Source organism: Rhinoderma darwinii (genome assembly GCF_050947455.1).
Source record: "Rhinoderma darwinii isolate aRhiDar2 chromosome 5 unlocalized genomic scaffold, aRhiDar2.hap1 SUPER_5_unloc_40, whole genome shotgun sequence".
Lineage (NCBI taxonomy): Eukaryota > Metazoa > Chordata > Amphibia > Anura > Rhinodermatidae > Rhinoderma > Rhinoderma darwinii.
Genome location: NW_027461799.1, coordinates 239,553 through 255,011, shown reverse-complemented (window position 1 = coordinate 255,011; position 15,459 = coordinate 239,553). Strand labels below are relative to the sequence as shown.

The following is a 15,459-nucleotide window of genomic DNA, read 5'->3' as shown; positions in this document are numbered from 1 at the left end:
GGAAGGCGTTTTTATGTAGATTCCTCCTCTTTCAGCACTGCATTGTGGTGCAAGCAAAAGAAGCAAATCCTGTCTGGCTTCCTCTCCGGCCTTTATTCACCTCCCGTGTAGCTGTGAGTGTGTGAGCCTGCAGGGCCCCATGGAATTGCCTAGAAGTAGGCTGAATCGCTGCAAGGGCTGAACAGCAGTATCGGGCAGGCTCGGGCAACGCGCGGCCCGTTCGGGTTATCGCTTCTCGGCCTTTTGGCTAAGATCAAGTGTAGTATCTGTTCTTATCAGTTTAATATCTGATACGTCCCCTATCTGGGGACCATATATTAAATGGATTTTTAGAACAGGGAGATGGAAATAGAGCTTGCTCTGTCCACTCCACGCATTGACCTGGTATTGCAGTATTTCCAGGACCGGTGCACCCTTTCCTTATGTGTTGACTAAAAGCAGATTCCAAAAGTGTTTTTTGTCTTTGCTATTGTTTCTGTCTTTCTGAAGGGATCTCCCCTTTTAATCCCATTATTTCAACACCTGTTGGACAATGCATGAGTGATAATGAGCTCATTGATTAAATGCAATTAATGAATAGATTGCCACCTCTTGTTGTGTGTCGTCTGTGTTTCTGTGTTTCCGGCATTTCACATTGGAACACCTCATTCACCTTCCTTGTCTTCTCTCCGCCCTCCCTTTTAGGTAAGTTAAAGAGCTGCACCTGAGCCAGCCACTGATTGATTGATTGATTGATTGATTGATTGATTGATTGATTGATGCAGCACAACAGTCAAATAGTGGAGTGGAGTAGGGGAACAGCAAACAGCCAATAAAGCAGCCCGCCCGCTCGCCTGCCCGCCACAATGGACCTACCTGTGTACACTAGATGGATGTGATGGAATGTACTGTCGTCCCTACATTTCAAGAAGAAGTAAGAATTGCAGTTGCAACAAAGCCTTGCTTGCCTACAAAGAGAGCAGCAATTTGGATTTGTTACTATGTTACCTAGAAGAATAACAAACTGTGCAAGGATGGAGGTTGTAGGAGCAAGGAGAAGTTGTCTGTAAAGTTGGTGGATGCCTATTTTCCATTTTGCAGTCCCTTGTCTCCCTCTTGTGGCCTCCTGGAGGCAACTAGCTGTGCAAAAAAAAGACAGCCTGGCGGCCGGCTGTTGCAGTGTTGCCCTCTCAGGCAACACTGAGTGACTGACTGAGCCTCACCGTCTTATATAAAGTTCAGACGGAACTTTGCACGTGTCATAGTGGAGCCCTCAGGATTCCAGAGCCAGCTTTCTGACATCATAATGGGGCCTCAGAGATAAAAGCCTGGGCCCAGGCAGTGTTGGTCAGTGCTGCTCAGCAGGCAGCACTGGACTGGACTGGATTACAGCTGATACAAGGTGTGAAGGAACAAGGGGTGGCTGTGGGCATGCACTTGCTGCCGCTGCCAGTGTTTATCTGCATGGCAGCAGGGCATTTGGGCGTTGCCAGGAAGGCGTTTTTATGTAGATTCCTCCTCTTTCAGCACTGCATTGTGGTGCAAGCAAAAGAAGCAAATCCTGTCTGGCTTCCTCTCCGGCCTTTATTCACCTCCCGTGTAGCTGTGAGTGTGTGAGCCTGCAGGGCCCCATGGAATTGCCTAGAAGTAGGCTGAATCGCTGCAAGGGCTGAACAGCAGTATCGGGCAGGCTCGGGCAACGCGCGGCCCGTTCGGGTTATCGCTTCTCGGCCTTTTGGCTAAGATCAAGTGTAGTATCTGTTCTTATCAGTTTAATATCTGATACGTCCCCTATCTGGGGACCATATATTAAATGGATTTTTAGAACAGGGAGATGGAAATAGAGCTTGCTCTGTCCACTCCACGCATTGACCTGGTATTGCAGTATTTCCAGGACCGGTGCACCCTTTCCTTATGTGTTGACTAAAAGCAGATTCCAAAAGTGTTTTTTGTCTTTGCTATTGTTTCTGTCTTTCTGAAGGGATCTCCCCTTTTAATCCCATTATTTCAACACCTGTTGGACAATGCATGAGTGATAATGAGCTCATTGATTAAATGCAATTAATGAATAGATTGCCACCTCTTGTTGTGTGTCGTCTGTGTTTCTGTGTTTCCGGCATTTCACATTGGAACACCTCATTCACCTTCCTTGTCTTCTCTCCGCCCTCCCTTTTAGGTAAGTTAAAGAGCTGCACCTGAGCCAGCCACTGATTGATTGATTGATTGATTGATTGATTGATTGATTGATTGATTGATTGATTGATTGATGCAGCACAACAGTCAAATAGTGGAGTGGAGTAGGGGAACAGCAAACAGCCAATAAAGCAGCCCGCCCGCTCGCCTGCCCGCCACAATGGACCTACCTGTGTACACTAGATGGATGTGATGGAATGTACTGTCGTCCCTACATTTCAAGAAGAAGTAAGAATTGCAGTTGCAACAAAGCCTTGCTTGCCTACAAAGAGAGCAGCAATTTGGATTTGTTACTATGTTACCTAGAAGAATAACAAACTGTGCAAGGATGGAGGTTGTAGGAGCAAGGAGAAGTTGTCTGTAAAGTTGGTGGATGCCTATTTTCCATTTTGCAGTCCCTTGTCTCCCTCTTGTGGCCTCCTGGAGGCAACTAGCTGTGCAAAAAAAAGACAGCCTGGCGGCCGGCTGTTGCAGTGTTGCCCTCTCAGGCAACACTGAGTGACTGACTGAGCCTCACCGTCTTATATAAAGTTCAGACGGAACTTTGCACGTGTCATAGTGGAGCCCTCAGGATTCCAGAGCCAGCTTTCTGACATCATAATGGGGCCTCAGAGATAAAAGCCTGGGCCCAGGCAGTGTTGGTCAGTGCTGCTCAGCAGGCAGCACTGGACTGGACTGGATTACAGCTGATACAAGGTGTGAAGGAACAAGGGGTGGCTGTGGGCATGCACTTGCTGCCGCTGCCAGTGTTTATCTGCATGGCAGCAGGGCATTTGGGCGTTGCCAGGAAGGCGTTTTTATGTAGATTCCTCCTCTTTCAGCACTGCATTGTGGTGCAAGCAAAAGAAGCAAATCCTGTCTGGCTTCCTCTCCGGCCTTTATTCACCTCCCGTGTAGCTGTGAGTGTGTGAGCCTGCAGGGCCCCATGGAATTGCCTAGAAGTAGGCTGAATCGCTGCAAGGGCTGAACAGCAGTATCGGGCAGGCTCGGGCAACGCGCGGCCCGTTCGGGTTATCGCTTCTCGGCCTTTTGGCTAAGATCAAGTGTAGTATCTGTTCTTATCAGTTTAATATCTGATACGTCCCCTATCTGGGGACCATATATTAAATGGATTTTTAGAACAGGGAGATGGAAATAGAGCTTGCTCTGTCCACTCCACGCATTGACCTGGTATTGCAGTATTTCCAGGACCGGTGCACCCTTTCCTTATGTGTTGACTAAAAGCAGATTCCAAAAGTGTTTTTTGTCTTTGCTATTGTTTCTGTCTTTCTGAAGGGATCTCCCCTTTTAATCCCATTATTTCAACACCTGTTGGACAATGCATGAGTGATAATGAGCTCATTGATTAAATGCAATTAATGAATAGATTGCCACCTCTTGTTGTGTGTCGTCTGTGTTTCTGTGTTTCCGGCATTTCACATTGGAACACCTCATTCACCTTCCTTGTCTTCTCTCCGCCCTCCCTTTTAGGTAAGTTAAAGAGCTGCACCTGAGCCAGCCACTGATTGATTGATTGATTGATTGATTGATTGATTGATTGATTGATTGATTGATTGATGCAGCACAACAGTCAAATAGTGGAGTGGAGTAGGGGAACAGCAAACAGCCAATAAAGCAGCCCGCCCGCTCGCCTGCCCGCCACAATGGACCTACCTGTGTACACTAGATGGATGTGATGGAATGTACTGTCGTCCCTACATTTCAAGAAGAAGTAAGAATTGCAGTTGCAACAAAGCCTTGCTTGCCTACAAAGAGAGCAGCAATTTGGATTTGTTACTATGTTACCTAGAAGAATAACAAACTGTGCAAGGATGGAGGTTGTAGGAGCAAGGAGAAGTTGTCTGTAAAGTTGGTGGATGCCTATTTTCCATTTTGCAGTCCCTTGTCTCCCTCTTGTGGCCTCCTGGAGGCAACTAGCTGTGCAAAAAAAAGACAGCCTGGCGGCCGGCTGTTGCAGTGTTGCCCTCTCAGGCAACACTGAGTGACTGACTGAGCCTCACCGTCTTATATAAAGTTCAGACGGAACTTTGCACGTGTCATAGTGGAGCCCTCAGGATTCCAGAGCCAGCTTTCTGACATCATAATGGGGCCTCAGAGATAAAAGCCTGGGCCCAGGCAGTGTTGGTCAGTGCTGCTCAGCAGGCAGCACTGGACTGGACTGGATTACAGCTGATACAAGGTGTGAAGGAACAAGGGGTGGCTGTGGGCATGCACTTGCTGCTGCTGCCAGTGTTTATCTGCATGGCAGCAGGGCATTTGGGCGTTGCCAGGAAGGCGTTTTTATGTAGATTCCTCCTCTTTCAGCACTGCATTGTGGTGCAAGCAAAAGAAGCAAATCCTGTCTGGCTTCCTCTCCGGCCTTTATTCACCTCCCGTGTAGCTGTGAGTGTGTGAGCCTGCAGGGCCCCATGGAATTGCCTAGAAGTAGGCTGAATCGCTGCAAGGGCTGAACAGCAGTATCGGGCAGGCTCGGGCAACGCGCGGCCCGTTCGGGTTATCGCTTCTCGGCCTTTTGGCTAAGATCAAGTGTAGTATCTGTTCTTATCAGTTTAATATCTGATACGTCCCCTATCTGGGGACCATATATTAAATGGATTTTTAGAACAGGGAGATGGAAATAGAGCTTGCTCTGTCCACTCCACGCATTGACCTGGTATTGCAGTATTTCCAGGACCGGTGCACCCTTTCCTTATGTGTTGACTAAAAGCAGATTCCAAAAGTGTTTTTTGTCTTTGCTATTGTTTCTGTCTTTCTGAAGGGATCTCCCCTTTTAATCCCATTATTTCAACACCTGTTGGACAATGCATGAGTGATAATGAGCTCATTGATTAAATGCAATTAATGAATAGATTGCCACCTCTTGTTGTGTGTCGTCTGTGTTTCTGTGTTTCCGGCATTTCACATTGGAACACCTCATTCACCTTCCTTGTCTTCTCTCCGCCCTCCCTTTTAGGTAAGTTAAAGAGCTGCACCTGAGCCAGCCACTGATTGATTGATTGATTGATTGATTGATTGATTGATTGATTGATTGATTGATTGATTGATTGATGCAGCACAACAGTCAAATAGTGGAGTGGAGTAGGGGAACAGCAAACAGCCAATAAAGCAGCCCGCCCGCTCGCCTGCCCGCCACAATGGACCTACCTGTGTACACTAGATGGATGTGATGGAATGTACTGTCGTCCCTACATTTCAAGAAGAAGTAAGAATTGCAGTTGCAACAAAGCCTTGCTTGCCTACAAAGAGAGCAGCAATTTGGATTTGTTACTATGTTACCTAGAAGAATAACAAACTGTGCAAGGATGGAGGTTGTAGGAGCAAGGAGAAGTTGTCTGTAAAGTTGGTGGATGCCTATTTTCCATTTTGCAGTCCCTTGTCTCCCTCTTGTGGCCTCCTGGAGGCAACTAGCTGTGCAAAAAAAAGACAGCCTGGCGGCCGGCTGTTGCAGTGTTGCCCTCTCAGGCAACACTGAGTGACTGACTGAGCCTCACCGTCTTATATAAAGTTCAGACGGAACTTTGCACGTGTCATAGTGGAGCCCTCAGGATTCCAGAGCCAACTTTCTGACATCATAATGGGGCCTCAGAGATAAAAGCCTGGGCCCAGGCAGTGTTGGTCAGTGCTGCTCAGCAGGCAGCACTGGACTGGACTGGATTACAGCTGATACAAGGTGTGAAGGAACAAGGGGTGGCTGTGGGCATGCACTTGCTGCCGCTGCCAGTGTTTATCTGCATGGCAGCAGGGCATTTGGGCGTTGCCAGGAAGGCGTTTTTATGTAGATTCCTCCTCTTTCAGCACTGCATTGTGGTGCAAGCAAAAGAAGCAAATCCTGTCTGGCTTCCTCTCCGGCCTTTATTCACCTCCCGTGTAGCTGTGAGTGTGTGAGCCTGCAGGGCCCCATGGAATTGCCTAGAAGTAGGCTGAATCGCTGCAAGGGCTGAACAGCAGTATCGGGCAGGCTCGGGCAACGCGCGGCCCGTTCGGGTTATCGCTTCTCGGCCTTTTGGCTAAGATCAAGTGTAGTATCTGTTCTTATCAGTTTAATATCTGATACGTCCCCTATCTGGGGACCATATATTAAATGGATTTTTAGAACAGGGAGATGGAAATAGAGCTTGCTCTGTCCACTCCACGCATTGACCTGGTATTGCAGTATTTCCAGGACCGGTGCACCCTTTCCTTATGTGTTGACTAAAAGCAGATTCCAAAAGTGTTTTTTGTCTTTGCTATTGTTTCTGTCTTTCTGAAGGGATCTCCCCTTTTAATCCCATTATTTCAACACCTGTTGGACAATGCATGAGTGATAATGAGCTCATTGATTAAATGCAATTAATGAATAGATTGCCACCTCTTGTTGTGTGTCGTCTGTGTTTCTGTGTTTCCGGCATTTCACATTGGAACACCTCATTCACCTTCCTTGTCTTCTCTCCGCCCTCCCTTTTAGGTAAGTTAAAGAGCTGCACCTGAGCCAGCCACTGATTGATTGATTGATTGATTGATTGATTGATTGATTGATTGATGCAGCACAACAGTCAAATAGTGGAGTGGAGTAGGGGAACAGCAAACAGCCAATAAAGCAGCCCGCCCGCTCGCCTGCCCGCCACAATGGACCTACCTGTGTACACTAGATGGATGTGATGGAATGTACTGTCGTCCCTACATTTCAAGAAGAAGTAAGAATTGCAGTTGCAACAAAGCCTTGCTTGCCTACAAAGAGAGCAGCAATTTGGATTTGTTACTATGTTACCTAGAAGAATAACAAACTGTGCAAGGATGGAGGTTGTAGGAGCAAGGAGAAGTTGTCTGTAAAGTTGGTGGATGCCTATTTTCCATTTTGCAGTCCCTTGTCTCCCTCTTGTGGCCTCCTGGAGGCAACTAGCTGTGCAAAAAAAAGACAGCCTGGCGGCCGGCTGTTGCAGTGTTGCCCTCTCAGGCAACACTGAGTGACTGACTGAGCCTCACCGTCTTATATAAAGTTCAGACGGAACTTTGCACGTGTCATAGTGGAGCCCTCAGGATTCCAGAGCCAGCTTTCTGACATCATAATGGGGCCTCAGAGATAAAAGCCTGGGCCCAGGCAGTGTTGGTCAGTGCTGCTCAGCAGGCAGCACTGGACTGGACTGGATTACAGCTGATACAAGGTGTGAAGGAACAAGGGGTGGCTGTGGGCATGCACTTGCTGCCGCTGCCAGTGTTTATCTGCATGGCAGCAGGGCATTTGGGCGTTGCCAGGAAGGCGTTTTTATGTAGATTCCTCCTCTTTCAGCACTGCATTGTGGTGCAAGCAAAAGAAGCAAATCCTGTCTGGCTTCCTCTCCGGCCTTTATTCACCTCCCGTGTAGCTGTGAGTGTGTGAGCCTGCAGGGCCCCATGGAATTGCCTAGAAGTAGGCTGAATCGCTGCAAGGGCTGAACAGCAGTATCGGGCAGGCTCGGGCAACGCGCGGCCCGTTCGGGTTATCGCTTCTCGGCCTTTTGGCTAAGATCAAGTGTAGTATCTGTTCTTATCAGTTTAATATCTGATACGTCCCCTATCTGGGGACCATATATTAAATGGATTTTTAGAACAGGGAGATGGAAATAGAGCTTGCTCTGTCCACTCCACGCATTGACCTGGTATTGCAGTATTTCCAGGACCGGTGCACCCTTTCCTTATGTGTTGACTAAAAGCAGATTCCAAAAGTGTTTTTTGTCTTTGCTATTGTTTCTGTCTTTCTGAAGGGATCTCCCCTTTTAATCCCATTATTTCAGCACCTGTTGGACAATGCATGAGTGATAATGAGCTCATTGATTAAATGCAATTAATGAATAGATTGCCACCTCTTGTTGTGTGTCGTCTGTGTTTCTGTGTTTCCGGTATTTCACATTGGAACACCTCATTCACCTTCCTTGTCTTCTCTCCGCCCTCCCTTTTAGGTAAGTTAAAGAGCTGCACCTGAGCCAGCCACTGATTGATTGATTGATTGATTGATTGATTGATTGATGCAGCACAACAGTCAAATAGTGGAGTGGAGTAGGGGAACAGCAAACAGCCAATAAAGCAGCCCGCCCGCTCGCCTGCCCGCCACAATGGACCTACCTGTGTACACTAGATGGATGTGATGGAATGTACTGTCGTCCCTACATTTCAAGAAGAAGTAAGAATTGCAGTTGCAACAAAGCCTTGCTTGCCTACAAAGAGAGCAGCAATTTGGATTTGTTACTATGTTACCTAGAAGAATAACAAACTGTGCAAGGATGGAGGTTGTAGGAGCAAGGAGAAGTTGTCTGTAAAGTTGGTGGATGCCTATTTTCCATTTTGCAGTCCCTTGTCTCCCTCTTGTGGCCTCCTGGAGGCAACTAGCTGTGCAAAAAAAAGACAGCCTGGCGGCCGGCTGTTGCAGTGTTGCCCTCTCAGGCAACACTGAGTGACTGACTGAGCCTCACCGTCTTATATAAAGTTCAGACGGAACTTTGCACGTGTCATAGTGGAGCCCTCAGGATTCCAGAGCCAGCTTTCTGACATCATAATGGGGCCTCAGAGATAAAAGCCTGGGCCCAGGCAGTGTTGGTCAGTGCTGCTCAGCAGGCAGCACTGGACTGGACTGGATTACAGCTGATACAAGGTGTGAAGGAACAAGGGGTGGCTGTGGGCATGCACTTGCTGCCGCTGCCAGTGTTTATCTGCATGGCAGCAGGGCATTTGGGCGTTGCCAGGAAGGCGTTTTTATGTAGATTCCTCCTCTTTCAGCACTGCATTGTGGTGCAAGCAAAAGAAGCAAATCCTGTCTGGCTTCCTCTCCGGCCTTTATTCACCTCCCGTGTAGCTGTGAGTGTGTGAGCCTGCAGGGCCCCATGGAATTGCCTAGAAGTAGGCTGAATCGCTGCAAGGGCTGAACAGCAGTATCGGGCAGGCTCGGGCAACGCGCGGCCCGTTCGGGTTATCGCTTCTCGGCCTTTTGGCTAAGATCAAGTGTAGTATCTGTTCTTATCAGTTTAATATCTGATACGTCCCCTATCTGGGGACCATATATTAAATGGATTTTTAGAACAGGGAGATGGAAATAGAGCTTGCTCTGTCCACTCCACGCATTGACCTGGTATTGCAGTATTTCCAGGACCGGTGCACCCTTTCCTTATGTGTTGACTAAAAGCAGATTCCAAAAGTGTTTTTTGTCTTTGCTATTGTTTCTGTCTTTCTGAAGGGATCTCCCCTTTTAATCCCATTATTTCAACACCTGTTGGACAATGCATGAGTGATAATGAGCTCATTGATTAAATGCAATTAATGAATAGATTGCCACCTCTTGTTGTGTGTCGTCTGTGTTTCTGTGTTTCCGGCATTTCACATTGGAACACCTCATTCACCTTCCTTGTCTTCTCTCCGCCCTCCCTTTTAGGTAAGTTAAAGAGCTGCACCTGAGCCAGCCACTGATTGATTGATTGATTGATTGATTGATTGATTGATTGATTGATTGATTGATTGATTGATTGATTGATTGATGCAGCACAACAGTCAAATAGTGGAGTGGAGTAGGGGAACAGCAAACAGCCAATAAAGCAGCCCGCCCGCTCGCCTGCCCGCCACAATGGACCTACCTGTGTACACTAGATGGATGTGATGGAATGTACTGTCGTCCCTACATTTCAAGAAGAAGTAAGAATTGCAGTTGCAACAAAGCCTTGCTTGCCTACAAAGAGAGCAGCAATTTGGATTTGTTACTATGTTACCTAGAAGAATAACAAACTGTGCAAGGATGGAGGTTGTAGGAGCAAGGAGAAGTTGTCTGTAAAGTTGGTGGATGCCTATTTTCCATTTTGCAGTCCCTTGTCTCCCTCTTGTGGCCTCCTGGAGGCAACTAGCTGTGCAAAAAAAAGACAGCCTGGCGGCCGGCTGTTGCAGTGTTGCCCTCTCAGGCAACACTGAGTGACTGACTGAGCCTCACCGTCTTATATAAAGTTCAGACGGAACTTTGCACGTGTCATAGTGGAGCCCTCAGGATTCCAGAGCCAGCTTTCTGACATCATAATGGGGCCTCAGAGATAAAAGCCTGGGCCCAGGCAGTGTTGGTCAGTGCTGCTCAGCAGGCAGCACTGGACTGGACTGGATTACAGCTGATACAAGGTGTGAAGGAACAAGGGGTGGCTGTGGGCATGCACTTGCTGCCGCTGCCAGTGTTTATCTGCATGGCAGCAGGGCATTTGGGCGTTGCCAGGAAGGCGTTTTTATGTAGATTCCTCCTCTTTCAGCACTGCATTGTGGTGCAAGCAAAAGAAGCAAATCCTGTCTGGCTTCCTCTCCGGCCTTTATTCACCTCCCGTGTAGCTGTGAGTGTGTGAGCCTGCAGGGCCCCATGGAATTGCCTAGAAGTAGGCTGAATCGCTGCAAGGGCTGAACAGCAGTATCGGGCAGGCTCGGGCAACGCGCGGCCCGTTCGGGTTATCGCTTCTCGGCCTTTTGGCTAAGATCAAGTGTAGTATCTGTTCTTATCAGTTTAATATCTGATACGTCCCCTATCTGGGGACCATATATTAAATGGATTTTTAGAACAGGGAGATGGAAATAGAGCTTGCTCTGTCCACTCCACGCATTGACCTGGTATTGCAGTATTTCCAGGACCGGTGCACCCTTTCCTTATGTGTTGACTAAAAGCAGATTCCAAAAGTGTTTTTTGTCTTTGCTATTGTTTCTGTCTTTCTGAAGGGATCTCCCCTTTTAATCCCATTATTTCAACACCTGTTGGACAATGCATGAGTGATAATGAGCTCATTGATTAAATGCAATTAATGAATAGATTGCCACCTCTTGTTGTGTGTCGTCTGTGTTTCTGTGTTTCCGGCATTTCACATTGGAACACCTCATTCACCTTCCTTGTCTTCTCTCCGCCCTCCCTTTTAGGTAAGTTAAAGAGCTGCACCTGAGCCAGCCACTGATTGATTGATTGATTGATTGATTGATTGATTGATTGATGCAGCACAACAGTCAAATAGTGGAGTGGAGTAGGGGAACAGCAAACAGCCAATAAAGCAGCCCGCCCGCTCGCCTGCCCGCCACAATGGACCTACCTGTGTACACTAGATGGATGTGATGGAATGTACTGTCGTCCCTACATTTCAAGAAGAAGTAAGAATTGCAGTTGCAACAAAGCCTTGCTTGCCTACAAAGAGAGCAGCAATTTGGATTTGTTACTATGTTACCTAGAAGAATAACAAACTGTGCAAGGATGGAGGTTGTAGGAGCAAGGAGAAGTTGTCTGTAAAGTTGGTGGATGCCTATTTTCCATTTTGCAGTCCCTTGTCTCCCTCTTGTGGCCTCCTGGAGGCAACTAGCTGTGCAAAAAAAAGACAGCCTGGCGGCCGGCTGTTGCAGTGTTGCCCTCTCAGGCAACACTGAGTGACTGACTGAGCCTCACCGTCTTATATAAAGTTCAGACGGAACTTTGCACGTGTCATAGTGGAGCCCTCAGGATTCCAGAGCCAGCTTTCTGACATCATAATGGGGCCTCAGAGATAAAAGCCTGGGCCCAGGCAGTGTTGGTCAGTGCTGCTCAGCAGGCAGCACTGGACTGGACTGGATTACAGCTGATACAAGGTGTGAAGGAACAAGGGGTGGCTGTGGGCATGCACTTGCTGCCGCTGCCAGTGTTTATCTGCATGGCAGCAGGGCATTTGGGCGTTGCCAGGAAGGCGTTTTTATGTAGATTCCTCCTCTTTCAGCACTGCATTGTGGTGCAAGCAAAAGAAGCAAATCCTGTCTGGCTTCCTCTCCGGCCTTTATTCACCTCCCGTGTAGCTGTGAGTGTGTGAGCCTGCAGGGCCCCATGGAATTGCCTAGAAGTAGGCTGAATCGCTGCAAGGGCTGAACAGCAGTATCGGGCAGGCTCGGGCAACGCGCGGCCCGTTCGGGTTATCGCTTCTCGGCCTTTTGGCTAAGATCAAGTGTAGTATCTGTTCTTATCAGTTTAATATCTGATACGTCCCCTATCTGGGGACCATATATTAAATGGATTTTTAGAACAGGGAGATGGAAATAGAGCTTGCTCTGTCCACTCCACGCATTGACCTGGTATTGCAGTATTTCCAGGACCGGTGCACCCTTTCCTTATGTGTTGACTAAAAGCAGATTCCAAAAGTGTTTTTTGTCTTTGCTATTGTTTCTGTCTTTCTGAAGGGATCTCCCCTTTTAATCCCATTATTTCAACACCTGTTGGACAATGCATGAGTGATAATGAGCTCATTGATTAAATGCAATTAATGAATAGATTGCCACCTCTTGTTGTGTGTCGTCTGTGTTTCTGTGTTTCCGGCATTTCACATTGGAACACCTCATTCACCTTCCTTGTCTTCTCTCCGCCCTCCCTTTTAGGTAAGTTAAAGAGCTGCACCTGAGCCAGCCACTGATTGATTGATTGATTGATTGATTGATTGATTGATGCAGCACAACAGTCAAATAGTGGAGTGGAGTAGGGGAACAGCAAACAGCCAATAAAGCAGCCCGCCCGCTCGCCTGCCCGCCACAATGGACCTACCTGTGTACACTAGATGGATGTGATGGAATGTACTGTCGTCCCTACATTTCAAGAAGAAGTAAGAATTGCAGTTGCAACAAAGCCTTGCTTGCCTACAAAGAGAGCAGCAATTTGGATTTGTTACTATGTTACCTAGAAGAATAACAAACTGTGCAAGGATGGAGGTTGTAGGAGCAAGGAGAAGTTGTCTGTAAAGTTGGTGGATGCCTATTTTCCATTTTGCAGTCCCTTGTCTCCCTCTTGTGGCCTCCTGGAGGCAACTAGCTGTGCAAAAAAAAGACAGCCTGGCGGCCGGCTGTTGCAGTGTTGCCCTCTCAGGCAACACTGAGTGACTGACTGAGCCTCACCGTCTTATATAAAGTTCAGACGGAACTTTGCACGTGTCATAGTGGAGCCCTCAGGATTCCAGAGCCAGCTTTCTGACATCATAATGGGGCCTCAGAGATAAAAGCCTGGGCCCAGGCAGTGTTGGTCAGTGCTGCTCAGCAGGCAGCACTGGACTGGACTGGATTACAGCTGATACAAGGTGTGAAGGAACAAGGGGTGGCTGTGGGCATGCACTTGCTGCCGCTGCCAGTGTTTATCTGCATGGCAGCAGGGCATTTGGGCGTTGCCAGGAAGGCGTTTTTATGTAGATTCCTCCTCTTTCAGCACTGCATTGTGGTGCAAGCAAAAGAAGCAAATCCTGTCTGGCTTCCTCTCCGGCCTTTATTCACCTCCCGTGTAGCTGTGAGTGTGTGAGCCTGCAGGGCCCCATGGAATTGCCTAGAAGTAGGCTGAATCGCTGCAAGGGCTGAACAGCAGTATCGGGCAGGCTCGGGCAACGCGCGGCCCGTTCGGGTTATCGCTTCTCGGCCTTTTGGCTAAGATCAAGTGTAGTATCTGTTCTTATCAGTTTAATATCTGATACGTCCCCTATCTGGGGACCATATATTAAATGGATTTTTAGAACAGGGAGATGGAAATAGAGCTTGCTCTGTCCACTCCACGCATTGACCTGGTATTGCAGTATTTCCAGGACCGGTGCACCCTTTCCTTATGTGTTGACTAAAAGCAGATTCCAAAAGTGTTTTTTGTCTTTGCTATTGTTTCTGTCTTTCTGAAGGGATCTCCCCTTTTAATCCCATTATTTCAACACCTGTTGGACAATGCATGAGTGATAATGAGCTCATTGATTAAATGCAATTAATGAATAGATTGCCACCTCTTGTTGTGTGTCGTCTGTGTTTCTGTGTTTCCGGCATTTCACATTGGAACACCTCATTCACCTTCCTTGTCTTCTCTCCGCCCTCCCTTTTAGGTAAGTTAAAGAGCTGCACCTGAGCCAGCCACTGATTGATTGATTGATTGATTGATTGATTGATTGATTGATTGATTGATTGATGCAGCACAACAGTCAAATAGTGGAGTGGAGTAGGGGAACAGCAAACAGCCAATAAAGCAGCCCGCCCGCTCGCCTGCCCGCCACAATGGACCTACCTGTGTACACTAGATGGATGTGATGGAATGTACTGTCGTCCCTACATTTCAAGAAGAAGTAAGAATTGCAGTTGCAACAAAGCCTTGCTTGCCTACAAAGAGAGCAGCAATTTGGATTTGTTACTATGTTACCTAGAAGAATAACAAACTGTGCAAGGATGGAGGTTGTAGGAGCAAGGAGAAGTTGTCTGTAAAGTTGGTGGATGCCTATTTTCCATTTTGCAGTCCCTTGTCTCCCTCTTGTGGCCTCCTGGAGGCAACTAGCTGTGCAAAAAAAAGACAGCCTGGCGGCCGGCTGTTGCAGTGTTGCCCTCTCAGGCAACACTGAGTGACTGACTGAGCCTCACCGTCTTATATAAAGTTCAGACGGAACTTTGCACGTGTCATAGTGGAGCCCTCAGGATTCCAGAGCCAGCTTTCTGACATCATAATGGGGCCTCAGAGATAAAAGCCTGGGCCCAGGCAGTGTTGGTCAGTGCTGCTCAGCAGGCAGCACTGGACTGGACTGGATTACAGCTGATACAAGGTGTGAAGGAACAAGGGGTGGCTGTGGGCATGCACTTGCTGCCGCTGCCAGTGTTTATCTGCATGGCAGCAGGGCATTTGGGCGTTGCCAGGAAGGCGTTTTTATGTAGATTCCTCCTCTTTCAGCACTGCATTGTGGTGCAAGCAAAAGAAGCAAATCCTGTCTGGCTTCCTCTCCGGCCTTTATTCACCTCCCGTGTAGCTGTGAGTGTGTGAGCCTGCAGGGCCCCATGGAATTGCCTAGAAGTAGGCTGAATCGCTGCAAGGGCTGAACAGCAGTATCGGGCAGGCTCGGGCAACGCGCGGCCCGTTCGGGTTATCGCTTCTCGGCCTTTTGGCTAAGATCAAGTGTAGTATCTGTTCTTATCAGTTTAATATCTGATACGTCCCCTATCTGGGGACCATATATTAAATGGATTTTTAGAACAGGGAGATGGAAATAGAGCTTGCTCTGTCCACTCCACGCATTGACCTGGTATTGCAGTATTTCCAGGACCGGTGCACCCTTTCCTTATGTGTTGACTAAAAGCAGATTCCAAAAGTGTTTTTTGTCTTTGCTATTGTTTCTGTCTTTCTGAAGGGATCTCCCCTTTTAATCCCATTATTTCAACACCTGTTGGACAATGCATGAGTGATAATGAGCTCATTGATTAAATGCAATTAATGAATAGATTGCCACCTCTTGTTGTGTGTCGTCTGTGTTTCTGTGTTTCCGGCATTTCACATTGGAACACCTCATTCACCTTCCTTGTCTTCTCTCCGCCCTCCCTTTTAGG

General features: G+C 47.7%; 11 non-coding genes across 11 annotated transcripts; all 11 read left to right on the top strand.

Annotated features, from left to right (window-relative positions):
• The first annotated feature begins 227 nt into the window (after positions 1-227).
• On the top strand, positions 228-418 carry LOC142692831 (U2 spliceosomal RNA). Its single transcript, XR_012861233.1, has one exon. It is a non-coding gene; the product is annotated as a U2 spliceosomal RNA (small nuclear RNA).
• Positions 419-1,698: 1,280 nt separating this feature from the next.
• LOC142692827 (U2 spliceosomal RNA) lies at positions 1,699-1,889 on the top strand. Its single transcript, XR_012861231.1, has one exon. It is a non-coding gene; the product is annotated as a U2 spliceosomal RNA (small nuclear RNA).
• Positions 1,890-3,185: 1,296 nt separating this feature from the next.
• Positions 3,186-3,376, top strand: LOC142692826 (U2 spliceosomal RNA). The gene has a single exon (XR_012861230.1). It is a non-coding gene; the product is annotated as a U2 spliceosomal RNA (small nuclear RNA).
• Positions 3,377-4,668: 1,292 nt separating this feature from the next.
• Positions 4,669-4,859, top strand: LOC142692825 (U2 spliceosomal RNA). The gene has a single exon (XR_012861229.1). It is a non-coding gene; the product is annotated as a U2 spliceosomal RNA (small nuclear RNA).
• A 1,300-nt stretch (positions 4,860-6,159) lies between these two features.
• Positions 6,160-6,350, top strand: LOC142692824 (U2 spliceosomal RNA). Its single transcript, XR_012861228.1, has one exon. It is a non-coding gene; the product is annotated as a U2 spliceosomal RNA (small nuclear RNA).
• Positions 6,351-7,630: 1,280 nt separating this feature from the next.
• On the top strand, positions 7,631-7,821 carry LOC142692823 (U2 spliceosomal RNA). Its single transcript, XR_012861227.1, has one exon. It is a non-coding gene; the product is annotated as a U2 spliceosomal RNA (small nuclear RNA).
• Positions 7,822-9,093: 1,272 nt separating this feature from the next.
• LOC142692821 (U2 spliceosomal RNA) lies at positions 9,094-9,284 on the top strand. The gene has a single exon (XR_012861225.1). It is a non-coding gene; the product is annotated as a U2 spliceosomal RNA (small nuclear RNA).
• Positions 9,285-10,592: 1,308 nt separating this feature from the next.
• Positions 10,593-10,783, top strand: LOC142692820 (U2 spliceosomal RNA). Its single transcript, XR_012861224.1, has one exon. It is a non-coding gene; the product is annotated as a U2 spliceosomal RNA (small nuclear RNA).
• Positions 10,784-12,059: 1,276 nt separating this feature from the next.
• LOC142692819 (U2 spliceosomal RNA) lies at positions 12,060-12,250 on the top strand. The gene has a single exon (XR_012861223.1). It is a non-coding gene; the product is annotated as a U2 spliceosomal RNA (small nuclear RNA).
• A 1,272-nt stretch (positions 12,251-13,522) lies between these two features.
• Positions 13,523-13,713, top strand: LOC142692818 (U2 spliceosomal RNA). The gene has a single exon (XR_012861222.1). It is a non-coding gene; the product is annotated as a U2 spliceosomal RNA (small nuclear RNA).
• Positions 13,714-15,001: 1,288 nt separating this feature from the next.
• On the top strand, positions 15,002-15,192 carry LOC142692816 (U2 spliceosomal RNA). The gene has a single exon (XR_012861221.1). It is a non-coding gene; the product is annotated as a U2 spliceosomal RNA (small nuclear RNA).
• Positions 15,193-15,459: the final 267 nt, after the last annotated feature.